At 33.6% G+C, this 22,381-nt stretch overlaps 1 protein-coding gene across 6 annotated transcripts in view; it reads left to right on the top strand.

The window, feature by feature from the left end:
• The first annotated feature begins 16,763 nt into the window (after nucleotides 1–16,763).
• Nucleotides 16,764–22,381, top strand: part of LOC114324758 (uncharacterized) — a 1,163,158-nt gene continuing 1,157,540 nt past the window's right edge. For 4 of the 6 annotated variants that reach the window (XM_050646134.1, XM_028272597.2, XM_050646136.1 and 1 more), the window contains exon 1: nucleotides 16,765–16,980. The gene's annotated coding sequence lies outside the window, so the exon portion shown is untranslated. Of the gene's footprint in view, nucleotides 16,981–22,381 lie in introns of all 6 variants that reach the window. The other 2 variants (XM_050646138.1, XM_050646137.1) reach the window with 2 other exon arrangements.

The following is a 22,381-nucleotide window of genomic DNA, read 5'->3' on the forward strand; positions in this document are numbered from 1 at the left end:
TCAAAAAGGATTAAAGTGTTGTACATTTTTGGAATCACTATTTCAAACGCTTTTAAATGAGCTGTCACATGATGTACTTTTCCATTTAAAAAAATCAAATTTATGTCTGTCACCTGAAAAGGGGCCGTATAAAGTTTGAAGCATTGATTTTATAATATACTTTGATTATTTTAAAAATCGACCTGTCCAAGCGTTTTGCTTATGTGCCTGTGCTATGCTTAAAAATAAATAAGTTAATAAGGGGGTGTAACACTTATTCCAGCGCACTGTATAAGTGAAATCATGATATGATTTCTCATACATATTATGAGAAATCACACAGTGTAAAGTCCATTAGGTTTAGGACAAAAAAGGGGGATTTAAAAAATTATTATTAATCAATATCATACATTGGGCTAATGCATTCATTAATATAAAATACGTTCATAGTAGGAATGAACGGAACTGATTTTAAGAATGAATAGAATTGCTTGTGAGAATAACCGTATTTATTGTGGGAATGAACGGAATTAATTGTAGAATAAACGGAAATAATTGTAGAAATAAACGAAATACGTTAGGAGAAATAACACTGTTATTGACACAACGAATAGTCTTCCTCAGTCAATTAACGATGTTGTTGTTTCAATTAATAGTGTTCGATGACTCAATGAACAGAGTTCGTAATGTCAATAAAGTGATATTATGGTATACGTAATGAATGTTCATCCATTCAATAAACGTAATACATTGGCTCAACTAACGAAAATAATGAATTGATGAACATCGCTTTGTTGTTCCAATAAAACCAAGAATTGGACAAATTTTAAGTATTGCGTTTGTTGTCTGAATTAACATTTTTAGTGATATTACGTACCTTTTTCGTTGAGTGTAATGGCAAAAATGACGTGTCGAATGAAAGCTTCTAAACCAAGGAAGGTATTTAAAGTAAAGAAATTTAACCTTGGACTTCCGGTTTTAGAGTTGCAGTTACTGAACTGCAGTTAGAGGCGCAAAAATAGTACAAGCGATATATTATTTGACGCATTATAGCAAAACGAGAAGAAATATTCACTGTCGAATTTTATATATCTTCCGGTTAAAACGTTGTAACTGGAAGTGCCACATTATAGTCGCAGAAATAGTGACGTTATATTATATCAATTGACGGGGGACATGAAAGGAGCCTCCACGTAGATTGTGATCACTTGTGAATACAATCGGGCGTCCCCTGGAAACGAGTAATATCGGCTAATCCTTTCAACACCGGTGCACCAACAACACAGATGCAATCAAAATCAAAACGGTCTTTATCAAGGCCATTTTTGATGACGACCTCAATTAATATTGAAGGACTATCAGCAGATAAAGAAGACCTATTGTCTAATATGTGCAGAGAACATGGTGTCGATGTTCTACTGGTTCAAGAAACCCATAGAGGTACTGCAAGCCGCAGACCAAGGATTCGGGGTATGAAGCTCATACTGGAGAGACCACACGACCAATATGGTAGCGCAGTCTTCGTCAGACCAGATATCGACGTAGCATCCACATCTCTAACAGATCAAAATGACATCGAGATCCTCACAGTGGAGATAAACTCCTGTACAGTAACGTCAATGTACAAACCACCAAACGCTGACTTTGCTTTTGAGGAACCGAATAACTTTCAATCACAGCAAATCAAATTCGTACTGGGTGACTTCAACTGTCACAGTGTCGCGTGGGGTTACAACGAAACAGATTCCAATGGCGAAGAACTAGAAAAATGGGCTGAAAGCATGAACCTAAAACTTATTCACGATCCAAAGCAGCCTGCGTCGTTCAACAGCGGAAGATGGCGCAGAGGTTACAACCCAGACAATATATTTGTCAGCGACAGAATTGGAGACCAGGTGACAAAAATCGTTGGAAGCGCTCTCCCAAAGACACAGCACAGACCAATAATTTGTCTTTCCAACGCGGCAATCAGATACGAAATTGTTCCTTTCAAGAGAAGGTTCAACTTTACTAAAGCAAAATGGGAAAAATTCTCTGAAACATTGGATCAAGAAGTTTCCCAGCTAGAACCTTGCCCTGATTCATACGATAAATTTGTAGAAATCGTAAAGCAAGTATCACGGAAATTTATCCCTAGAGGTTGTCGAACTGAGTACATACTCTAAACCCCTACTTAAAAGATACGAACAGCTATATGAAGAAGACCCTTTCTCGGAAGCGACAATACAGGCTGGGGAGGAAATGTTACATGCGATATCCGCCAACAGAACGGAAAGGTGGTGCAAGCTGGTCACGAGTCTGGACATGAAACAAAACAGCAGACGTGCCTGGAAGCTGATTCGGAATCTTGGCAACGATCCCGCTGCTCCGGCAGTCAACATGACAGAAGTCACACCCGATCAGATAGCCCATCATCTTCTAATGAACGGTAAGACGACATCAAGAAAGAACAAGGTGAGAGCTCAACGGAATATCGACGAAGAAAGAGATGTTCTAGGTACCTCTTTTTGTCTAGAGGAGATGAGAGGCGCGATCCATCAAATGAAAGATAATAAAGCGGCTGGCCTGGACGACATACGAACAGAGCAAATAAAGAACTTTGGACTAAAAACCGTAGAGTGGCTCGTAAAAATGATGAATTGCTGCATCCGTACATTACAAATCCCCAAAATCTGGAGAAAAGCTAGAGTGGTAGCCCTCTTAAAACCAGGGAAGGATCCGGCGGATACAAAGAGTTTTAGACCTGTATCTCTCTTGTGCCACCTTTTCAAGGCCTTTGAAAGAATGATACTGAACCGGATCGCAGAATATGTGGAGACTAAAATTATTCCAGAACAAGCAGGATTCAGACCCGGAAAGTGCTGCTGCAGTCAAATTCTTAATCTCACCCAACATATTGAAGATGGTTTTGAACGGAAGGAAATAACAGGAGTAGCGTTCATAGACCTAACTGCCGCCTATGATACAGTTAACCATCAACGGCTACTCGCAAAACTCTACGAAACTACAAAGGACTTCCGACTAACAAGGTTAGTGAAATGTCTCCTCCAGAATAGACGCTTCTACGTAACGCTCCAGTCCAAGAACAGTCGGTGGAGGGACCAAAAAAATGGGCTACCACAGGGAAGTGTCCTCGCGCCGTTTCTATACAACATATACACCAACGACCAACCCATACACCAACAAACAAGGCAATTTATTTACGCTGATGATACAGCGGTGGCAGCTCAGGGAAGAACCTTCAATGAAGTCGAAGTGAAGCTGACAGATGCCCTGGGAGACTTAGCTCTATACTATGATAAAAACCATCTGAAACCCAATCCCACAAAAACCCAGGTATGTGCTTTCCACCTGAGAAACAAGCATGCCCGAAGGTCGCTGGAGGTGGAATGGCGTGGTCAGATGCTGGAACACAACAAGACGCCAAAATACCTTGGCGTCCTTCTGGATAGAACTCTGTCTTACCGATACCACTGTCAAGATGTTAAGAAGAAAGTAAGTGCCAGAAATAATATCATCCGCAAGCTAACTAATACACAATGGGGAGCACACTCTCCGCACTTCTGCCTTGGCATTATGTTTTTCGGCCGCGGAGTTTGGAGCACCAGTATGGGCAAACTCTGCTCACGCAAAGAACGTCGACGTGGCTCTAAATGAAACGGTCCGTATAATATCGGGTTGCCTGAAACCGACACCTATCGAAGAGGTATACCCCATTGCTGGAATTGCTCCACCACCAATCAGGAGAAAGGTCACGTCAGAGGTAGAACGGAAAAAGCAGGAGACGGACCGAAGACACCCCTTATATGACCACCAAACTCAGCCAAGCAGACTAAGATCTCGGAAAAGCTTCCTGAAAACATCGGGATCCATCCCCGAAGCGCCAGAGACGCGCCGAATACACCTATGGCAAGCGTCAACTACTGCGACACATTTTCCTCCCTCGGAGGAAATGGCTGCTGGACACAATTTACCGTATCCGACTTGGAAAGCGCTAAACAGACTAAGAACCGGCGTTTCACGTTGTGCTAGTAACCTGAAAAAATGGGGATACCAGGAGGACGATACCTGCGACTGTGGCGCGGTTCAGACCAGCCGGCATCTACTATCATGCACAGAGATGAGAGAGACCTGCACAGAACAAGACTTAATTATAGCAAATGACAGGGCCATCTATGTGGCCAACCATTGGAAATACAGAATTTAAAGTTGTTGGTGTTCCGGACACGGAAAGTAAGTAAGTATATCAATTGACGCATTTCGAAAGACGAATTTAGTTCCGGTTTTAATGTCATTTTCGGTTAAAAAGTTATGACCGGAAGATTGGCAAAAATGACTCAAAATTAGTGAATTCGTATATCAATGGAGCAAAGATTACGAAGAGTTTAAATATCGACTTCCGATTTTACTTCTGGTTATGCTGAGTGAAAACCTAGACTTACGAGAAAACCTAGGACTTACGAAGTTTAATTGCTTGTTTGTGTATTCGTATAATTCTTAAGCTTGCGACATTAGCCAAACAAGTTAGTTGGACGTGGTAAAAAACAATTAGTGGTCCAATAGTAGATTTTTATTAAAATTAGTGTTGCAATAGCAGATTTGTATTAGATAATATTCTATATTAGATATAATTAGATTAGTACTACATATACAGGGTGTAACAAAAATACAGGTCATAAATTAAATCACATATTCTGAGACCAAAAATAGTTCGAATGAACCTAATTTACCTTAGTACAAATATGCACATAAAAAAGTTACAGCCCTTTGAAGTTACAAAATGAAAATCGATTTTTTCGGATATATCGAAAACTATTAGAGATTTTTTATTGAAAATGGACATGTGGCATTCTTATGGCAGGGACATCTTAAAAAAGAATTATATTTAAATTTGTGCACCCCATAAAAATTTTATGGGGGTTTTGTTCCCTTAAATCCCCCAAACTTTTGTGTACGTTCCAGTTAAATTATTATTGTGGTACCATTACTTAAATTTAATATTTCTAAAAATTTTTTGCCTCTTAGTATTTTTCGATAAGGCAGTTTTTATCGAGTTGCGGCTTCTTTTTTAATATATTTACATAAAAATTTTATGGGGGTTTTGTTCCTTTAAACCCCCCAAATGTTTGTGTATGTTCCAATTAAACTTTTACTGCAGTACCTTAGTTAAACGCAGTGATTTTAAAACTTTTTTGCCTCTTTGTATTTTTTCGAGAAGGCATTTTTTATCGAAATGTGACTTATTTTTTAATATGATTCAAAATATACCTAAAAATAGAAATCATAAATAAATTTTCATATTATTACCAAGTCTCCATAATCGTACTTAGCCATATACAAATATGTGGTGGATTTGACAAATATTCAAAATATCTCGATAAAAACTGACTTTTCGAAAAAGTACTAGGAGGCAAAAAAGTTTTTAAAATATTGTGTTTAACTAATGGTACTACAATAATATAATTAAATTGGAACGTACACAAAAGTTTGGGGGGTTTAAAGGAACAAAACCCCCATAAAATTTTTATGGGGTGTCCACATTTCACTATAATTTTTTCTTAAGATACTACTACCATAAGAATGCCACGTGTCCATTTTTAATAAAAAATCTCTAATAGTTTTCGATATATTCGAAAAAATCGATTTTAATTTTGTAAATTCAAAGGGCTGTAACTTTTTTTATGTGCACATTTGTAGTAAGGTAAGTTAGGTTCAATCGAACTATTTTTGGTCCCAGAATAGGTGATTAAATTTATGACCTGTGTTTTTGTTACACCCTGTATATTATACAAATATCATACTTTTGGTGTTCTTTATTATTTCAAAATATCAATAGAAAGTTGCACTATTATCTAAGTGAATGTAGGATGATTTGAATAATTCATTTTATATCGATTTACAAAGTAGAATAAAATAATACCATTGATTAAAACTACCGATGCTAAGACATTATACCTCGTCCAATTTACTTACCGTTGCACGTCATCCGCGCCATAGCCTGTGACACGCTACCAACACGAAATATCTAGGCGGTAGGTGTGTTCCCTTTTAGAATCATTTTGATTCTAAAAAAGAACACACCCACCGCCTAAATATTTCGTGTTGGTATCGTGTCACAGACTATAGCGCGGATGACGTGCAACGGTAAGTAAATTGGACGAGGTATATGTACTACACAATGCCGATTTCTAGAAAAAAATTTAGTTAATGTGAGCTTCGTACAGGAAAGAACGTATTTAATTAGGTTACGGCTAGGTTATGACTAAAATTACGCTGTTCATAGATTTTCATTACAGTGAATAGTTAGCCAGATATAGCTGTTTAAAACCTATATTTACCAGCAAACACCCCCTCAGTCGAGCCCTTTATACCCGCCCCAATTAAAAACTAAGGGATCTTACAGAATTTAATTTACACAGTCTTATAGCTCTTTAAAAATCATACAAAATCATTTTTGAAGAAAATTTTATTGCCAAAAATATAAATATATAATATTTTTCGAGGTATTCTCAAAAAACCCTCTATAAAAGTCGATTTTTTCGTTATTTTCAAGCGCGAATAACTCGAAAAATATTAGTTTTACGAAGAAAATGTAAAAAACATTTTTTTCTTAGAATCAATGTTTCTATCGAATTACATGGTTAAAATGTAATTAAAAATTCTCATCCCCGAGATGGGGTGTGGGGACTATTCCCTACCTTCTGTGAAAATTTCAAGTAAATCAATGCTGCACGAAATAATTGCGAGCCAAAATGGTTCATTTCCTCAATCGACTGTTGGGGCCGACCGACCGGCTCTGTCCCGTCATACAGCTGACCGACTATAATAATTATTATTTATATTTAATTTAGAATGTGTGTACTGATTTTCAGCCTTAGTAAATGGAAATAATTACGTTCGTAGGAAAGCAACTTTGATACCCTCTCAGTAACCCCTGTTCTACGTTTCGCTTGACCGACCGCAGTATGTCTCTCTACACAGTCACAGTAATTAACTGTGAAAAATCTATCTATCTATCTAATCAGCCCTAAACATCCATCGTTGGATATAGGCCTCCTCTTCCTTCTTCCATGCCTCTCTATCTTGGGCAATTTGCATCCAATTTGACCCAGTGTGTTTCTTCAGGTCATCTGACCATCGCGATCGCATCAGCGCGCTGATGCAGCGCTGCCTCTCCATCTATGATGGCTCGTGAGATGACTTATGAGACAATTATATAGGAATCGATATTTTAAGATTATAGATAATTTGGAATCTGCTAGTTTTTTTAAGCGCACGTGCGATATTGTAGATGTAGATTCTAGTTTTTGGCGTGAAAATATAAACAGAGTCCATCAAACATTGACACATGAAAGAATATTTATTAATGTAACGCTAGGAAGAGTTTATATTATTATGTTAATACGAATATACAAAAATATCTGAATATTTTTGAATTTTCGGTTATATTTACTAAAAACTTGTTTACTATGTTGTAGTATTTGGTTAGATTTATATAGTTGTTATGTTCCTGTGATTTTATAATACTAGTATTTACTTTTTGCATCCTTGAAGATTCCTTCATTTCCATTTTTAAGAAAAATAAAGTTTGCTCCAAATAAGAACCACAGTTGTTAAAAAGAAGACAACAGATTAATAATTATTAAGATATAAGATTTTTTAATGTGTCAGGAAGAGGGGTAGTTCGACCAAAAAAACAAGAGATATCTATCTAGTGCTATCATAAAAACGATATTTATCAATAGCCTATTATGTACTAATATTATATAATTTTATTTTTCATTTGTTTCCATTTATCAAAGTCTTATCTTTAGTTTTTGCACATGTGCTTTTTATGTTGTTCCCCAGATTTAAGCGGTAACTATAATAATGAGAAAAATATTTTCATAAACATGTTTTTGGGAATAAAGAGTGTAATGGACATCTATGAAAAAAATTGGACATTTTTTATATTTATTTATGTAGAAGCTTAGGTGGGGTATTTTTGCAGTTATCAGATACACATTGTGGAAATCGGAAATATTTAAAACACCATTTAATATTTAATTTTATTGATTTTTCTACTAATGCGAAAACGTATGTCAAAATACATAATTTTATATCACTACATTTTATGAAATTTTTTGATCGAAGATACATGAAGATTAGCGTTACATTTAACGCAGATGATGTAAATTATATGTTTTTGTTTGTTTCTGTATTATAGATAAAAAGAAGAATTAGGAAAGCCGACCCCACATAGGGACAAAGGTAATGATGATGACAGTCTTCATTTAAGAAAAAAGGGTTATAAAAAATGTTAAGAAACAGCTTTTAAATCCAGAGTGATCACCGCAGGATATAATAAATATGAACACTTCTTCTATAAGATGAGCAGTGTATCCATTTTACAAATTCCTATTACGACAATTAGAAATTGTCCGAACCAACATTTTATTGAGATTATTTTAATTGTTAAAAAATTTCAATCTTCTTTGTCTTCAATTGCCATATCCGCGACGGAGGTCGGCAATCATCAGAGCTTTTCGGACTTTGGAGACGGCTGCTCTGAAAAGTTCGTTTGATGTATATCCGTATCATTCTCTCAGGTTGCGCAGACACGATATTCTGCGTCTCTCTATGCTTCTTTTTCCTTGAATCTTTCCCTGCATAATGAGTTGGAGCAAGTTCTATTTCTCTCCATGTGTAATATGTCCGAGATATTCCAGTTTTCTGGTTTTGATTGTATTTAAGACTTCCATTTCTTTATTCATCTTTCTCAGAACCTCTTTGTTTGTGACGTGTTCTGTCCATGATATTTTTAGAATTTTTCTATATACCCACACCTCGAATGATTCTAGTTTTTTCATTAATGCCGCATTCAAGGTCCAAGCTTCCATTACGTAAAACAGAGTCGAGAAAACGTAACACCTAGCTAACCTTACTCTTATCTCACCTTAGATCTCTTGTGCAGAACACTTTTCTCATTTTGTGCAAATTCGCTCTAGCCTTTTCTATTCTAATTTTAATCTCCTGGAAGTAATCATTTGTGGAGTTGATCATTGTTCCAAGATATGCATATTGGTCTACTCGTTCGACGTTGGTTCCGTTTATGAGGATATTCTCGTTATTTCTTTGAGATTTAGATATTCTCATAAATTTTGTCTTCTTGATGTTCATTCTTAGACAGTCTCTGAAGATCTTCAATATTTTCGGCTAAGACGACAGTGTCATCCGCATATCTAATGTTGTTAGTGGGAACTCCGTTCACATTTATTCCAACTGTTTCGCCCTCAAAAGCTTGTTTTAGGATCTCTTCCGAGTAGGCATTCAAGAGGACTGGCGACAATACCCATCCCTGTCTTACATATAATTTCAATTTCCTCTGACAACTGTTCGTTAACACGTACTTTTGCTCGCTGCTTTTAGTATAAATTAGATATGATCCTGAGGTCATTGTAGTCTATCTTCTTTAATTTCAGGACATTCATTAATTATTGTTCATGTCGTACTTTATCGAAAGCTTTATTATAGTCAATAAAACAGACATATATATCTTGACTGGCGTCTAGGCACCTTTGTATTAGGATATTAAGTGAGAAAAGAGCTTCACGCGTTCCTAGGCCTTAGCGAAACCCGAATTGTGTATCAATAATATCTATGTCCAGTTTATGATATATTCGGTTATGAATGACTTTCAGTAGCAACTTCAGCCCATGGGACATCAAGCTGATGGTGCAGTAATCGGCGCATTCTCTTGGGTTTCTTTTTGGGGAGACAAACAAAGATCGACGTTAACCATTCTTTGGATAATACGCCTGGGCTATAAATTTGGTTCAAAAGTATAACTAGAACATCAATGTGCTGTTCATCTATAATTTTGATTAATTCGATAGGAAGCATGTCAGGCCCAGGGCTTTTTCCGTTCTTCATTGTTTTTAACGCGTCTGCTATTTCTTTTTTTGTGATATCTGGATCTATTTCTTCTAAAGTAAGTTCTATGTTTTTCAGGTCTCCTCTTTCATCATCGAACAGTTCATCTATGTATTCTGACCAACGTTGTGCTTTCTCATCGGTCTGTGTTATAGTAATCCCGTGTCATCCAGAAGTGCACCAGTGGGATTTTGTTTTCTTAGCCCTGCCATTTCTTTTACTTTCTTGTTTAGATTAAAAAGACCGCATCTTTTTTGAAGGTCCTCGATCTCTTTGCATTTCTTTTCTAAGTGTTTTTCTTTTTCCTGCTTTATCATCCTTCTTATCTGGTGGTTAATCTCGCTGTATTTATTGTTATTTTTGTTCTTATATTGTCCCCGTTGTTCCATCATATTGAGTATCTTGTCGTTCATTCATTCTTCATTTATTTTTGTAGAAGTCTTCCGTTTTTCTTTCCACGGTTCTAGTAGGCAATAGTTTAGTTGATCCCAGTGCTCGTCAATATCATTGGTGTCTATCTTCAGTTTGCTAAAGTTCATATGCAGTTCATATTAGAGGCATTCTTTTATATTTTGTTGTTGACGCTTGCTTGTGACTGTGTTATTATTTTAATTGTTAAAAAATTTCAATAAGAAATACCAATCACTTAAGATAGTCGTATATGAACCATGAACCAGTCAGAAACTAACATGATTTGATCCAAAAATCGCATTAATCAACCAGTCAATTTTGGTTCTGTGCACATCGCAAAATAAAATACAAATTAAATTTACTGATTTGATATATCCTAAGAAGCAAAAACATCGACAGTCGCGACACTAGCATCATATCCAGGTTGTACTGGGGACAAACAGCAAAAATCAAGGTTGATAATGAGTTAACCGAAGAAATTGAGATTCGTCGAGCTGTGCGTCAAGGTTGTATGCTTTCTCCACTACTATTCAATATATATAGCGAAACAAAATGTCAGGAAGCGCTCTTAGAGCAAAAAATTGGTATGAACATTAACGGAGAGTTAATTAACAATATACTATACGCTGATGACACGCTAATAGTAACAGATAACCTAGCAAATTTACAGTATTTGATGGAAAACATAAACACTCATATCAATAAGTATGGTCTAAAGCTGAACATCAAAAAGACTAAATTCATGATTTTAACAAAGAAGCTATACACCAATGTGAATTTAACCATAAATAATCAGCCAGTTGAAAGAGTTACGTCCTACAAATATTTAGGGGTTTACTTCACTGATACTAATGACCAGACAAGAGAAATAAAGAGGCGAATTGAGATAGCGAGACAATCGTTTGTCAAAATGAAAAAGTTCCTATGCAGCCGGGACATAAATATAAACTTAAGAACGAGAATGTTAAGGTTCTATGTTTTCTCCGTTCTGCTGTACGGCATGGAAGCTTGGACACTGAAAAAGATAAACATCAAAAACATTGAGGCATTCGAGATCTGGTGTTACAGGAGAATGTGGAAAATACCATGTACAGAAAGAGTAACAAATCAAGATGTTTTGCTGCAGATGGGGAAGGAATGCGAAGTCATAAAAACCATACAAACGAAAAAACTGGAGTATCTAGGCCACATAATGAGAGGAGAAAAGTACTCTCTGCTAATACTCATAATCCAAGGAAAAATCTCGGGAAAGAGAAATGTTGGACGTTTGGAGGATTTCCTGGTTGCGAAATCTAAGGGAGTGGTATGGGTGCAGTTCAATACAGTTGTTCAGAGCTGCAGCCAACAAAGTTAAGATTGCTGTGATGGTAGCCAACCTCCGATAGGAGACGGTACTGCAAGAAGAAGAACTGATTTGTCTTACATATTGCATAAATTACTATTCCTCGTACATTATTAATTTCTGGTGAAAAATATATAGATATATGCATATAAGTTGGAAATGTTTTCTGTAGGTTTTCTGTATATAGTATTTGTATACGTAGGAACGTATTTGTTGGTATTAGAGTTCAAGCTTTTGAAACTAATTTAAAATAAGCTATGCATTCGTTTCATATCCAAAAATATTGCAGTCTGTACTCACATAAAAGAACTCTATTCATTCTATTGTGGGCACCTGATTGATTGCTTTTATATTTCACTATATATGTGTGTGCTTTGAAGTCATGTTGTATTCACCATATCTAATCAGTTTTCTCGACATACCGGAAGAAAATATAATGCAGACTTCAGAACTGATGCTTCTATTAAATTTTATAAACCGAAATATAGGATATTTGTTTTTAACAAATAAGTCAAACAATCTATTTCATTTTCTTAAAGAAATTGTTCGTTAGTAATAAATAGAGTTCGGATTTAAAAGCATAAAGAAACGCAAAAAAGTGCTTAAAAATTATAACAATTTTACGAAAAAAAGCATTTTATTATACAAAAAAGCATGAAAATAAGCATATAAATTTTGACAAACCATTTTTTTAAGAAAATATATATAATAATCTCTAGTCTTAGCTTAAGAACTAGTAAAGAACTATTACAAATTTAATAATAAAATAGAATAAACAAAAAAAAAAATAGATAACTGAAACAAAAATGCTTTAACCTCATTTTTATCGACACGCTTTAGATGCAGGATCATATATCATTTTTGTTTAAAGCATGAAATAACTAATTACTCATTTAAATGTTCCATCGTAAAGTTTCGGCGTCTATCACTCAAAACATTTTTGTGTATCTAAAAGCTTCTTTCAACGTCCACATTGTTGGTTATCGGTGCATACTTATACTTTGCCACTACTGCCGGATCCATATTTATATCTTCAACGTGTTCTCAATTTAAAACTGAAAATATTTTCTTCATCTTTTGAAATCCTTCGTTTTTTGTTAATACATCTTTGAATTTTGTTAATACTATCTTACCAATTTTTCCAGGGATACCTTCCATCTTTTTTTCAAAACTGTTTATTTTTTGGATCGACTTCACTAATGACATTTTCTGTTTCTCCAAATATTTAATGTTTCACTCACAGAACAAAAGTTGCTATTTTTTCGATTTGCTAGCAGTCCCTTCAAGTTCCAATACGAAGTTTTTAAAATTTTCGAAATATTCGGCGTAGTATAAAGCTGCATCTAACCATCTACCCCACCGAGTTAATACTGGTTCCAGTAGTAATAGAATATTAGGGAATTTGTCTCTAAAAAGTTGCACCCTTAAAGGAGCTTTATTGAAATTTTTTTAGTGTGAATTAGATTTGGATAAAACACTTTAAGATTTTGTGCCGTTTTGATCATATATGGTGCAGCGTCGAAAATCATTAATAATATTTTGTTGGTGGGCACAGCCTCGGGAAGATAAAAATTTGTTAAAGCGTCATTTACGAATCTTGGAACTGTATTGTTATTTATTGCTTCTAGTTCTTTTGAGCACACTAAATAACTCTTCGTCAAGATTTCTTCGTGAAGTTTATGAAGTAATTAGCGACGTATCTTCCACAAATATACGTAGCCTCGTCCACAGCAAACCAGATGTAATTGTTTTCCACTAGTATTTTTACTTTTTTTCCTGGTTTTATTTTAAATGAAATTAACATATTTTTTTCGCAGAGTATTTTCATCCGGCATATGTCTTCGAGAGTAGGTACTTTTCCAAAAAATGATTTAAAACTTTCATTTTGCAATTTATTTAAATGGAGGTCAGAGTCCAAAATTGCACTACATAGATCAAAATTAAATTTCTGCTATTAGCAAATACAAAAAATGATATTAGTATATAAAAAAGCACCAAATAAGTACAAAAATTCAAAAAAGGCATATTAATTTAAAAAAAAAGCAAAAAAAGCATAAAAAGGGCTGTCAAAATGACTTATTTTTGCATATTTCGTTCGTATTTAAAAAGAAAATAATCCTGCTTGTATTATTTGTCATAAGCATTATGCTTAGAAATTCGGACTCTAAATAATAAATCTCATGTATTATTCCATTGTTCATAGAAATAGTCTTCTACGTTTGAATTTGAGATGGATATAACAAATTTGAAATAACTTCCTGATATTGTGTTTTTTTTTAACCAAAGTTACTTACTTAACTCTTAACCTTCTGCAACTAACATAGGTTTTCTGAACATTAAAGCTAACAACCGTCTCAGAGACCGACATAAAAAAATGTTTCCATTTGAAGAAATGAAATTAAACAAGAATTATAACTATTTTTAAATGCTTTTCTTTACTTCAATAGTTTGCATCAAACCTTTAGACGTTAATTTGACTGACTTTTCTTCAATGCAAATGAGTGAAAATTGGCAGACATATGCATTCGCGGGAACAATACACGAATAGTCAATAAATTTTTTTATGTTTACAAATTGTTTAAATAAAAAAAGACGATTTTATTGGAAAATGCTTAAATTCCCTTGTTTTTTACAATGTAGAAACTTGAAATTTTACGGATTGTAGCTAATGATATGAACTATACATAATTTCACTTTTACGGTAATTGTTTAAGTTATGCTTCATTAATAAACAATGAAGTTTCAAATTTTGAACGCTCATATATTTGTTTATATATAAATCGGCCATATTCGTGTCAAATTTCAATACGATACGAAACAAAACTTCAACCAGAACTCGAATTCAAAAAATTTGTGTTTTTATCGTAGTCTTAGAAAAACCAACGGTAGAGACGTTTTGTGCTACAACTAAAATTAGAATTCGTTTTGTCGTATTAATTAATTAAACGCTTTTCTTTAGTTCAATCGTTTGGCTCAAATTTTTGGACTTTAATTTGACTGCCTTTTCTTCAATGCAAATGAGTAAAAATTTGCAGACATATGCCTTCGCGGGAGCAGTACACCAATAGTCAATAAAAAAAATTTTGTTTATTAATTGTTTAAATAAAAAACGATTTTAAGGGAAAACGCTTAAATTCACTTGTTTTTTACAATGAAGAAACTTGAAATTTTATAGATTGTAGCTAATTATATGAACTATACATACTTTCACTTTTTACGTTAATTGTTTACGTTAGTTGTCTACGTTATGCTTCATAAATTAACAATTAAGTTTCAAATTTTTTGCCGATTCCGACTACTTTTCATGTTAGTACATCATATGTTTTATACATATTTTAATAAACAGGACGATATATTTCAATGTTTAAAAAGTGTAAGACTAAAAATTAAAAAATAGAAAATATTGAAAAAAATATTTTTAAGAAACGCTTTTCTTTAGTTATGATTGACTAAAATTAAACATATTATAAAAAAATCAACTAAAAAGCAAAAAATCAAAAAAAATTGAAAAAATCTAACACATTGGTTAAAGAAAAGCGTTGTGCGAAAACCGTTTATTTGATGAAGACGCGCCACGCTTTTCTTTGACGAATGTGTTAGATTTTTCAATTTTTTTTTATATGTTGCTTTTTAGTTGGTTTTTTTATATCTTTAATTTTAGTAACTCATAACTAAAGAAAAGCGTTTATTAAAAATATTTTTTTCATATTTTTTTATTAATTTATTAATCCTCTTAAACATTAACAAAATACTAAAGAAATTAAAAACAATTATATTATCACATCTCATTTGTCAAAAACAAGCTTAATTTTTCTACTGCTGTTTTTTGTACATAGTTTCACCTTTTACTTCTGGTAAGTGGGTTACCAAATTATCAGCACTTGTTTGCACGTTCTTTCGTTAATATAAATATTCCTTTAATCGAGTAAGTTTCATCGATGTCACGTCCACCATCGGTCTCTGAGACAAAATTTGCCGATAATTGCATAATCACTTGACACTGAAGACTCAAACTTCAACACTAAAAACATACACCTGAATCAGGCAGCTACTGATGGTGGCGAAAATACATAACGGATAATTTGGATATAATCGTAAAAACTCTAAGTAGTCCGGCTCAAAGACCCAATGTTAGTCACGAAAGGTTAACTACTGACGTGGATTCTCCTTTTTTTTTTAAACTAGTTTGTCTTATATCACTGTATTCGTTTTTTACATTAACTACAGAATGATTCTTCACACTGCTGTAGAATAAAATACTGGTCCAAATAAAACAAACTTTATTTTTTCAAGAAGAATATGAACGCATTCATAATATAAAAAATGGTTCAGGTTCTAACAAAATGTATGTTTTAACTTATATTTTCACTTACAAAATCCTAACTATTATTGTCAAAAAAAAATTCTACAAAAAAATGGTGCGTTTTCGCACCTTTGACGCTAAATGGGTTAAGCGCAAAGCAATTATTTTGCAAATTAACATTTTTTCTGTTTTTGATAGCAGTAAAATGTATTTTGCATTAAATAAATTACATACATTCTTCTTTTTGTCCCAATTAATTAAATTTAAAAAGAAATTGGGCGTAAAAATAATTATGCTAATGTTTATATTAGGGAATAGAGAATTGAATAAGCTTTCGAATGAGCTATTACACAACCCCTATTCTCATTTAAAAAATTATCGATTAGGTCATCATGCCCAGATGGATGACGTCACTAGTATATTGTGTATGCCAAAAAATTATAATTTAAAAATAAAAATCGACCTGTTTCGGGATTTATCTCCAGAGTCGCCCATTCCCGAGAAAATGAATTTATTCCAACTCAAACATCCTCGCTGTATAAGTTTTTGTTACAGAAGTCACATTTAGTAAATTTTCAAAGGGGGCCCCATTTCCAATCCTGCAGGGGACATTATTATTATTATTGCTAAATTAAAAAATTTATCATTTTTGTTATTTGGTGCCGATATTCTAATATTTGTTGTTGCAACAAAAGCATTCACACATTGTGCCATAATAATTTCTTGAATGTGAAATATGCGCGCGTCGTTGGCACTACAGGTAATATACACTACGAGGTGAAAACCGTCGTTGGTATTCGTAAGGCCGTGACGCCGTTTTCCAACTCGACGCCGTCAGTTCAGCTGCGGCCACGGACGGAAATAACCGCGATACGTTGGCTCACGTCGCGACGCCCGTGAAAAGACGACGCCGACGCCAGATCTATCTACTCTAAAGCGCTCGTTTCGAACTTTTTCATTTTTTCTCTTTCGTTGGACTTTGTATTTTATTTGTGTTGGTGTGGAATTATAGTATGACTGCGATATGGCATAGGTATGTGCAACAGTTTTTTCCTATACACGATTTTTATATATTATACGTTAGCAGTGTTGCATTTTTGGATGTTGCTATACGCCTTTTCTATTTTGAAATTTGAAGTCCGATACAAAAAATTGGCATTTGTAATATAAAAGTAATTATCAGACACAGAATAATTATCATAAAAATAATTATCTGTGTTGTTTTATATTTAACAAAAATCGTTAGCAAACTCTGATCAGATTAGTTCATATACTTATATCATGTGAATTTGATGGTGAATGTTGTACGTTGCAGATCTTAAAACTATTCTAGTAAGTAACACTATATAGAACAGAAAATGGACATTTTATAGTTTTTCTAGAGCTACTTGAAAATACATTACTGTCTTGCTCTGCTAATTTTTTAGAAAAAATAATAATTAGATATTTCAATGTTGCTTTCAAAAATCTAAGTTCAATTTTTGGGTTAATCATAAATAATACCCAACTAATATACTAGAGCTACAACTAGATCAGTCACTTGTTTAGATAATATCAACAGTCAACAAACATAATTAAGCAGTGAGATAGTTATGGAATTGTGAAACCCTGTATTTCTGATAATCTTGCTTAATTAATTCCTTAACTTAAAAGCAAAATCTGAAAAAAGTTATAGTGATAGTATACTTAGAAGACATATAACAAGCAATGGCATCCTAATGATGAAAGAGTTGACTGGTCTTTTTCCAAAAAGGATAATTTTCCCAGTTTCCGCCATTTGTTTTGCTTTGTGCCATATTTTGTTATTCTGCTTCAATATCGTCCCAGATGAAATGTCTTTAGGTCCTCCTATTCTTCCCTATTTTGTTGATCTGACTTCCCATATTGAGTCAAAATTTAAATAAATTTGAATCATATCTTCTTTCTGTCATTAAAGAGGGTGATCACTGGATCTCCTCTACAGGTAAAATTTTTAACTTTTGTCAAATAATTTACCTATTGTTCTCATTCAAGGACAGATTGTAAATAAAACATTTCAAAAAATATATAGTACATATTTTCTTTGAATTTAACAATATATAAAACAAACGGAAGATCTAATAAAAAATTAATCAATATCAAAATTTTTTCTCCACAGTTTGTTATTTAATAAAATTTATTTGCAAATTCAAGCTAAATATTTAAGTGTTATAAGAATCTTAACATCTGTTTTACCTAATCTGTCGTTACCTTTCGTACATGACCTAGTCTAGTTTGTCTTAAAACAATGTCTTGTCTTGATTGCTTCCTAGATGAGAAAAGTGTCCATGTTTTATCCCTATCTAATCCTATACAGTCTGTTCCAACGAAAATTTGATCCCCCCCAGAAACTCAGAAACCAAGAGCTTCTTCAAATTTAAAAAAAAACACGCCATTTTTAATGTAAGAGGGACGAATTTTTATGCAAAATTCATACCCTTTAATGTAACCCCTACTGATGCTCTATTTTTTTTTAATTTATCTAATAAGTTTGAAGATAATATTTGGACTTAACAAATCTATTACAAATTAGTTAAATCCAAAATTATCTATAAAGTTATATTATTCCGCAAAATCGCAATTTAAAAAAAATTAAAGGGTTCTGTGGAGAATAAAAATACGTTTCAAATGATGTGCCACTCAGCCACACTTGCTATTTAAAAAAACTGTTGGTTGATGCGGGGTAGGGAAAGGGGGACGAATTTTGAATAAAAATGCGTCCTTATTTCAATACAAATTGACATGTTTTTTTAAATTCTGAAGAAACTCTTGGTTACTGGGGGTGGGACCAAATCGTTGGAACTCTCTGTATAATTATTTTAACGCGAAATTTATATTATAGTATTAGAAAAACTTGACAATTTTCATTCTGTTGCTTAGAAAATATTAGCATGTTGTGATTGGCTGAACGGCTATTTTCTACGCCGCGCGCCGTTAGAGTCCGTCTTAGTTAAAAAAAAAGATAAATAAAAAAATGACAATAGAAAATAAAAATATCATCAAAAAATGCTCTCGTAAAAAGAAAGTCCGCTAAAAACAGATTTTGGAAGCCTTCAAAGCAAACAAAACAGACTGTAATTAATAACCTTCTGAATATATTATAAGCATTAAAAATGTATATTATAAACGACAAATAATGGAATGTACAACGAAAATACGTCAGAAGAAATAGAAATTAAAGGAAGGATAAGACAGGGCTGTGAGTTATAACCACTACTCTTCAATGCATCCGTTCATCCTAATAGGGCTTTTCACTCACAGTCATTTGTTTCGAGCTTCTGTCATATGTCGTATAATCCATGTATATTAATATTATAAACAGATTATACAACATAAGACACAAGCTCGAAACAAATGACAATCGATGAAAAGCCCTATACAGTCCATTCCTTGCCTTGGTCTCTCTCAGCAAACCTCTCCATTCGTTACGTTCTATAGCATGATATAATAAAACCGAAGATATGACACGACGCAGCTCCAGTCAAATGTCAAGTGACGTCAATACATGACGATCCCGACATTTTTGTCACTATGTCATTTGTTGTTTGTTTCTGCTATTTATACTATACAGGTTATAAGCTTTCAACGATTGTTTTATTGTCAATATTATTTCCAATTTACAAATATTGATTCCTCCCCTCCATAAACCAAATGGTGAATGGTCTCGTTCCAACAAAGAAAAAGCGGACGTCTTTGCTGAACATCTTACGAGTGTATTTCAAACCGCGCCAACAGACCCTGATGAAGAAGTGGAAGAACTAATTAGCGCAGCTTGTCAAATGTCCCATCCAATCAAAAGTTTTACTCCTATAGAAGTCAAGAAAGAAATAACCAACTCAACTCACGAAAAGCTCCAGGTTATGACTTTATATCGGCACAAGTACTAAAACAACTTCCTCGTAAGGCCATTATCATGCTAACAGTAATATTTAATCGCATGCTAAGTTTATCATACTTTCCAAAAATATGGAAATTTGCAGAAATCATAATGATCCTTAAGCCAGGCAAAGCGCCCAATGAAGTAACATCTTATCGACCAATCAGCCTACTCCCAATCGTTAGCAAAGTTTTTGGGAGATTGCTGCTACAAATAATATACGCAGATCATGAATTCCTAACATTACTACCAGAACATCAGTTTGGTTTTCGGGAAAATTACTCTACTACACAACAAGTCCATCGAATAGTAAATAAAATATCAAAACTCTCGAAGAAAAGAAATACTGCAACGCTGTATTCCTAGATATCTCACAAGCGTTTGACAAAGTTTGGCACAGAGTTCTGCTTTACAAAGTACAATTAACACTATCTAGTAACTATTTCCTCCTAATCAAATCCTACTTATCAAATAGATCTTTCTCAGTAAAATTCAAAGACCAACAATCCTCTGTCCTATTAACTCCGGAGTTCCGCAAGGTAGTGTTCTCGGGCCCCTGCTTTTCTCACTCTACACAGTATCTACAAAAGTAAATAAAACAAAATCATCTCAAATAACGTTTACAAACCGCCACAACACATGCCCACCTGTAAGAATGTAAAATGTACGAATACCAACAGTAACACACGCTAAATACCTTGGCCTCCATATTGACCAACGTCTTACTTGGAAAAAACATATACAGACTAAAAGAAGACAACTAGACTTAAAATTTCGGCAAATGCATTGGCTCCTTGAACGCAGATCAAAACTCAACATCCAAAACAAAATTCTTCTGTACAAAGCAATACTCAAACCTATTTGGTACTACGGACTACACCTCTGGGGCTGTGCAAAGTCAACATCACTGAATATCATCCAAAGATTTGAGTCTAAAATTCTAAGATCAATAGTGGATGCACCATGGTATGTAACTAATCAAACACTTTACGAAGACTTAAATATACCTTTCATCAGAGAAGAAATCCATCGAGCCTCGGAATCATAAAACGAGCGTACCATTCACCATGAAAATGAGTTAGTAAGAGAATTATTCCATAATGGCCCTGACACAAGGAGACTAGATAGAACCTGGCCTCAGGACCTATTTTAAAACTTTAACATAAATAGAATAAGACGAGACATCATTGGAAGTCTCATCTTCATGCCCAAAAACATGGAACAAATTTACTTAATACTCTTTTAATGATGTAGATTGTAAATAAACATAATTACATAAAAATAAAAAAATAAAAAAACAAATGTTGGTGCAAAATGAGGTGTGCTATGGCAGGTTGTAATGTGAACAACCAATCAAATTATTTTACAAACGATGTAAAGTTTTTTAGATTCCAAAAAGACAAAAGTGTGAGAAGTGTTTGGTAGTAAAGATGCTGACGTGAAGACAATTTTAATTTAAATACTGCTCGCATTTGTTCTAACCATTTCACTAAAGATAAATTTAAAACATGAACTATAATATAAAAATAATATAAATAATAAATAATGTTTATTCAGAGAAAAGATACAATACATACAATGGTAATACATTAAAATCATTATAATTCCCTATAAATAAACACAAAAATACCACTTGAAGCAGAATGCTTGTGCAGTGGTCAATTTGGTTCATTATGTAACAAAAATATCCTGAGTAGGTACACACTATCTTTTCACAGGCAATACAATAATATAATATCTATTACTTAATAATAAGAGAACAAAGAAAAAGCAAAGAGCATTACATTGTTTTTTGAATACTTAAATAATTAAAGAAAATAATTATATTTCAAAATCTGGAAAAAATTTAAAAATACAGCATCCCTACGATGTATTTATCAAAAAATAACAGCAACAAATGAGAAAAAAAACACAATTAAGTACAACAACTATGAGTCCAATATTCAAACACTTGTTTTATTTTCTAACTTCAATTAATTCATGTATTACTGAAAGAGGCGTATCTATAATATATTTCTTTAATTTATTTTTAAATTGTTTTATGTTCTTGACATTCTGAACATTTATGGGTAAAACGTTAAAGGACCTAGGTCCTAGGTAAGTGAAACAACGCTGTCCAATTGTTTTTTCACTTTTTGGGGGTATCGCTTTATTCCTGTTTCTGGTGGAGTAATCATGCAAGGGAAACTGTAGTGTTTGTTTATTTTTATATTGATATACAGTAACCGCTTTAAAATAAAGCTGCCTAATATCAAAAATATTAGTTTCCTTGTATAATAATTCAGTGGAGTAAAGCTTGGGCTTGCGATAAATTGATTTTAAAATTTTTCTTTGGACGACATTTAGTTGTTCCAAATGATTGCCATACGCCCCGCCCCACCCAAGAATCCCATAGCATAATCTAGATTCTACTAAGGCAAAGTACATAGTTTTTAAAAGGCGCTGTTCTAAAATATTGCTTATAGTGTAGGAAACAAAGGTTGAACCTTGCAAAATGGACACAAGTCCGGTTTTATTTTTTTTCAGGTATATCAAGGGG

This window comes from Diabrotica virgifera, chromosome 3 (assembly GCF_917563875.1).
Source record: "Diabrotica virgifera virgifera chromosome 3, PGI_DIABVI_V3a".
NCBI lineage: Eukaryota > Metazoa > Arthropoda > Insecta > Coleoptera > Chrysomelidae > Diabrotica > Diabrotica virgifera.